The sequence below is a fragment of the Pituophis catenifer genome, unplaced genomic scaffold (genome assembly GCF_029215685.1).
Source record: "Pituophis catenifer annectens isolate HBS135680 unplaced genomic scaffold, rPitCat1.0.hap2 SCAF_3, whole genome shotgun sequence".
Taxonomy (NCBI): domain Eukaryota; kingdom Metazoa; phylum Chordata; class Lepidosauria; order Squamata; family Colubridae; genus Pituophis; species Pituophis catenifer.
The window spans coordinates 67,857,283-67,863,594 of record NW_027256883.1 but is presented as its reverse complement, the minus strand read 5'-3'; the positions used below and the strand labels follow the sequence as shown (position 1 = coordinate 67,863,594).

The window sequence follows — 6,312 nt, the reverse complement described above, 5'->3', positions numbered from 1 at the left end:
AAAAACCAAAAAAAAAAAAACCTCCAACCCCCAAAGCCCTTGAGAGCAACTGGCAAGTATTTTTCCCCCCTCCGGTCCGCCTTCCCCACAACCCCCGTCTCCATTGACACTTTATACAGTAAGTGGCTTTTTTTTTTTAAATTCCTCCTCTGCTTTCGCTTCTTTCGCTCCCCCTCCCCCCTCCAAGCAATCCTTCAGATATTTCCAGCTGGAAAAACACATACAAGGTTACTGGAAAGGGGGGGAGGGGAGGGCGACGTAGCGCTCTGTTACGCCACGGGTTGCAAGAAAAGTCGCCCTGTAAGAATTCTGCAAATTGCATCGCTTCTTCTTCCTCTCGGGTTTCTTTTCCCTCCTCCTCTTTCTCACTCTACCCCCCCCCCCCACTTACACCTCCCTCCCTCCCTTCCCCCCCTCGGGCTTTATGTGTCGAGGCCGGAGCGAGAGGAGGAAGGAGAAAACCAGGCCAGGATGGTGTTATTTTTACGTGCTGTGGGTGGTGCTGCCTGAAATTCTTTGCATTCTGGGCATACGAGAAATCCGCCACCCTCCCCCCCCCCCCCCACGCTCCATAAAAGCAAGAGAGTAAAGAAAGAACAGGAAGTCGTATGACCCCCCCCCTTCCCCGCGTCCCCCCCAACAGCCCCCCCAGTGCATTTGGGTTGTGTGCTGGCTGGCTTCTCTCTTATAAAGCCTCCGCAGGGCGCCCACCGGCGTTAAACGGGCTGCCGAGAGAGAGGGGGGGAGCCTTCCCGCCGCCTCGTCCCCTAAGTGCGTGACTGGCGCCCGGGGAGCCATTGGTGCGGAGAACGTGGGGCTTAAACACAGGCCGCGGAGTTTTTTGAGCGCGTCCCGAAGCAACGCCCTCCGCCGGCTGCTTCGCTGGCCGCCGCCGTCTGGCTAGAGTCGCGTTCCTCCTCCTTGCCGCTGCTGAAGGCCGGCTGGGCTGCTAAGGGCGAGCGGAAGAGCGCCCGCCTTTCTTTCTCTCTCTCTCTCTCTCTCTCTCTCCCCCCCTCCCCAGCTCACTCCTCCTCCGGCTTGATAGTAAGGGAGGGCCAGCCGTCGCTGCACTGTATAGTACGGGGCTGGGTGGTTGCCGGAGGGGTGAATGAAGCGAAGAGGCGGCGCAGGAGGAGGAGGAGGAGGAGGAGGAGGCGGCGCTGGGACTGGGATGTGCCCAGCAGCGGTAGCAGTTCCAGCTCCTCCACTATGCTCCTACATTCAGGCCCCAAATCGGCTGGAGGCTCCTCCGGGCACTACTACAGCAAGGAGTCAGTGAGTGAGTAAAGGCCACTGCTGGGCACGGGAGAAGGAGATAGGGCTCCGTTACAGGTGGAGGAGGTGGGGGGGGATTGTGTTCCCCTTCACCTTGACCCATCCTCCCCGGCAGCTTCTGCTTTTCACCTTCCGCTAGGCTTTCCCTGGGAAGGAAGATCGCCACCGTGCAGGACCTTCCAGGGGCTGCCAAGATTTTGCCACGAAGGATCGGCTTTTTTCTTCTTTTTAATAGATCCGATAGAGTTGCTTGCCCCCCCTTTTAAGAAAAAGGAAGGGGGGAGGGGGAAAAAAAGAGGCAATTCCGCGTATAGCTGCCCTTTGAAATCCTGGTTTTGTGTCTCTCGGTGCTGTCCTGCTTCCCGTCACTCACTCTCAAATTATTTTTCAAAAGTTACCTTCTTTTAGTTTGCCGAAGCCTTATTCTGATCTCCAAGCCTTGAAACAATTGCGTAGCCCCCCCTCCCCCCCCTAAAATGTTAGAGAGAAAGTATTTTTCTGCATATGTCGCTGTGTATTGTACATGCTAATGGTTACAACAAAATAACATTTTGAAAGGTAGGGAGATACCCGAAGTGTTTTAGGATTTTGTAAAAAGAGCAGCAAAGAAAAAGACCAGAATCCAGTGATCGAAAAGAGAGCAAATTGAAAGCTTGTTATATAATGCCACACTATGTGGCTAACAAGAACAAGCTATTTTTATTTTGTTTACCGTAAGGTATGCAATAGGGACTCCTCCAGAATAATATTTTTCCCTAGTGATTATAAACCCAGATAGAATTGGAGGAGGAAGGGAATCCCATACTTTATAATTTTATAATGTGCATAATAATTAGTTTTACAATTATGTCTTTGGGTAACCACAATTATGTAGTTGCATGTCTTAGTTTGTGGATTCTTTTTTACCCATATATTTGAATATGAAATATTTCATGATGGAGGTGATTAAATCTTTAGCAATCCACATTTCATGTTTTTGACCGGGTTAGTAAATTACGTGTGATTCAGTGTAACCAGTTACTTTGCTGATGTTCTGGGGCAGTTTATTTCAGTTTACAATGAAACCTTAAAACAGCAAATTCAGATTTCATCAGTGAATGTGGATTTGTTTGTCTGGCTGGTGAGGACAGCCTAGTGTTATTGCTCTGAGAATAAGGGTTATGAATGAGGAAGAGATAACTGATGAGATACTGTATTACTTAGAGTTATACGTTTATTTTTCTCCTATTAACTGTTTTACAGGTCATTCTGTGTTGAATAGCACTACCCTTATTCTCATCCACTGTAAATGTAAGCCAAAAGCTGATAGGTTTTCCACATTTCTCTCTGTATATGTATGTGTGTGCATGTACTGTCATGTAGAGACATGTCAGTGGTGTAGGTTTCAGTGCACACTCTCTAGCCCTGATCAGTCATGTAATTAGATTGAGGTGCCATGGTAACAGACAGTATTCATCGTCCATTCAGGTGCATTTTTCTTGTGACACTGGTACCTCGGATGGACTTATGTTGCAAGCATGAACAACTTTTTAGTCACTTGTGTACTATTTATGTGTTGCCTGTTCGTATGCTATACACATAATTTGTATAAAAATTGAAATGGAAAAAATCAGAGGCTACATGTAATATTGGAGTAATTTCAACTTTCCATGTAGGAGTTGCAAGTCGTAAGATTTTCTGTACAGCATTTGTATTTTTTTTTTAAAAAATCTTGTGTATAGATCTTTAGCAGAGGAGAGCTTGTTCACATTAGAAATTAGGTTAAACTGGTTGCTGAATATTTTCTTTTTTTAAAAGTTTTTTTTCAGAGGCTTGAAAAATTATAAACAGTGGTAATGGTTCATCCCTCTTCTCTGCATGAATTTCTGAGTGCAGTTGAAAATGTTTAACCTAAAGGTATTATTATTTGAGCTACCAGAAGGCATTTTTGATTGCTTTTAAACTTGGAAGAGCTTCTTTTTAAGTTTAAACTTCCTTTGAGTTTTAGTTGGTTTATGGTTGGTATTTTAGTTCGAAGAAATCCTTTAGGGCAGCTGTTTTCCTGTTAGTTTCAGTGGGACTATCCATACATATTTAAATGACAGCAGTTTTTTACTAGCATAACATTTTATTGATTGGATTGCTTAAAATAAGGATTAATTTGATATGTATTTAATTTGATGTTGAGAACTGAGATTTCAGATTTTTCTTTTTTTCCATCTGCAGTGAAACAAGCTTTATAGAATTTTTAATCAGTCCCTTTATATTTTCACAAAAGTGACCTGTATAACTTTTTTTTATGTTTGTCTATATCATCTTTATTGTCCAAATGTGTCTTGTATGTTCAGAACATCAAACCACTGCAGGAATTTAAAGACTCCAACCCTTAAAAAATATTGCAAGCATAATAGCTTGCAGCTTCCTGGAATGCAATTTCTAGCTATGCTGTTGATTGATGAATGACTTTTACATCCCAGTTTCTAAAATTTACACAATGTTTGTCAGGAGCATATAGGTTTGTAAGTAATTCACAATAAGGTTCTCATCTTGGATCCTAAACAGTGTCATTAGATTTTCCCATAAAGACATTTTGTGTAAATAGAAAATTATGAGATATGCAAATGCCAGGAACATGTATTGTTTGTAGATTAACAGTTGTCTGTAGCATTTTAAAACTTTAGAGCTTATACTTCAAAAAAAATCTGTTTCAGTAAGATAATTTGAGTTGGTTGCTTAACCATTTGAAGGCAGGAATCATACATGATACTGTACTTTCAATAGCATGCAAAAGTTAAACATCCTGATATCTTGGTTTATGAATTTGTAGATTTTTAATCTAAACTACACCAACTAATGCAGGTAACACTGAAATAATTTCAGAGTAAAATGCATTGTAATATAAATAGATTTTATTTGCTTTAGCAATTAACAGGTAAGGGAAAAGGTTTTCGAGAAAATAAAACAAGTTGGAATTTAATCATAACAATCTTTGTTTTGAAGGCCATAGTGAGCATAATGTAAATATTTTAACAGTTTCTTTAATGGTTTACATAATTCTCCAATAGTTTTATTTATTTATTTTTTGTATCACTGTTTTAAGCACAATATTAAATTTAGGGAAGAGGAAAGCTTTTTATTATAGTTAATACATTTTTAATGCAAAGTAAAACACATTAACAATGCCGAAGATTCATATTTTTATGCTTCTATGTCACGTTGATTTTAAAAAAAGTTATATTTTGCTATGCCCCAAGTTATTAAATTATTAGTAATTGGAACCTTCATCCCATTAACCATTTTGAAACTGGAAATATTTGTTTTTATTTATTTATTCTCAGTATTTTTGGTTACAAGCATGTTTTTCATCTGTATATCTAATTGGCATACTTCTCTCTGTCTGCCGAGTCTCAGCTTCACTTCTGATGATCTTTTAGAGCAGTTTCTCACACGAGCAGTCCTATTAAGGGAGGCTGTTATTAGTTTACAGACTCCATCACATTCTGTTCAGATTTCTGTTTTGGACCAGTGTGTGCCATCCAGCAGTCTGAAAACAAAAAGAAACGAATGTGACAAGGAATAGCAAGAGGAACATAGGATTAATTTTATAGAATATTTCTTTCTCACGGTCCTGCAACTATGATATGATTGACTTGTTTATGAAGCTTTATGAATGTGTAGGAATGCTTTAGACCTATGATTGAGATGTCTGAAGAATGATGTGCTTTCACTTTGGATCTCAAAAGTTAGTACAAGGGCTTTTATTTTAAGTTACATTTTATAAGCAACTTTTTCTGATTATATTTTTTTAAGTGTCAGATGATCTTTATGGTAGTATTTACTACAGAATTGTCTTGTGTAATAAAACATATCTAGTTCTTTACTCTGACAGATGGAGGCAGTGCCTATGGTGTCTATGAGAACAAAAGTAGGCCTCACTTTTTTCCCCCTTCACTACCACAGTAGTGAATGTTGACTGAAATGTTTATTAAGTTCAGGCATAATTTGTTAAGAAGCAGTTTCTTTGTTGAGAGAATCTTTGAGTGCTTTGCTGGCCCATTGATCTGGTGAATAATTAACTGTTTAGGTGGAATTCATGTACTTAGTACAAATAATAGATTTAGAGAGCAATTCTCTTATCTGGTTATCTGGGAATAAATTCAGTGAATTGAACAAAATTCTTCATTACTTGTGTAGGGTTATCCTATTTTATGTTTAAGGTAAGAAATGAATTTGAAAAGCCCTGCAGATTAAACTACAGAGTTCTGGGGGTAGCATTGTATATTGGAATTTAAACAAAGATGATGTAAACATCTGGATAACATTTTAATATGTAAATTATTTCCACAAATTTTAGGAGATTGTGATTTAATAAATCGGTGGATATTTTTGGTGAAAGGGAAATCAATAATTATGGATATAATGTACTAAGAAAGGTTTCTTGTACAAGCTTGATTTAAATGGGATATGTGGAGAAAATAGGATATATAAAGGAAATCTCCTTAATAGATTGTTCTCAATTTGATTAAATCTTCAATTTAATTTGAATTAATATAAAAAAAGAGTATAAAGTTCCAGCAGGTGGCGATACATGGTCTATCTTTTCTGGCTCAGAAACTAAGTAAGAGTCAGACTTGATTAGTATTTGGATGGGAGACCACTAGGATATAATGTATACTAGACTAGGAAGGTGGGAAAACATCCTGGAAGAAAGAAGGGGCAAACGACTTCCATATTGTTGCCAGAAAATGACAGTAACATCTCCATAAAATCACCAGGAATTTAGCTTAATTTAAAGTAGACTTTACAGTTGGAATTAAAAAGTACAGAGGGGTATTCATGTACGTGCAAACATATAATTTCAAGGAGGAATGTATTTCTTTTCAGTATATGATTTCAAGAAACCTGAAACTATATGTTATAAAATAAGCTGATCCAAAGAAAGGAAATGTACTGTACTTATTTATATTTGTAAGAGCTTGTACCTTAAATATTGTGCTGTGTCGGGGATAACGTAGCAACCACAAAAATCAGGAAACAGATGATAAAGTACTTCAGCTG

The 6,312-nt window shown here is 39.1% G+C and overlaps 1 protein-coding gene across 3 annotated transcripts in view; it reads left to right on the top strand.

Annotated features, from left to right (window-relative positions):
- Positions 1-1,135: 1,135 nt before the first annotated feature.
- ATXN1 (ataxin 1) overlaps positions 1,136-6,312 on the top strand; it is a 239,738-nt gene continuing 234,561 nt past the window's right edge. For 2 of the 3 annotated variants that reach the window (XM_070940685.1, XM_070940682.1), the window contains exon 1: positions 1,136-1,279. The gene's annotated coding sequence lies outside the window, so the exon portion shown is untranslated. Of the gene's footprint in view, positions 1,280-2,517; positions 2,566-6,312 lie in introns of all 3 variants that reach the window. The other variant, XM_070940683.1, reaches the window with a different exon arrangement.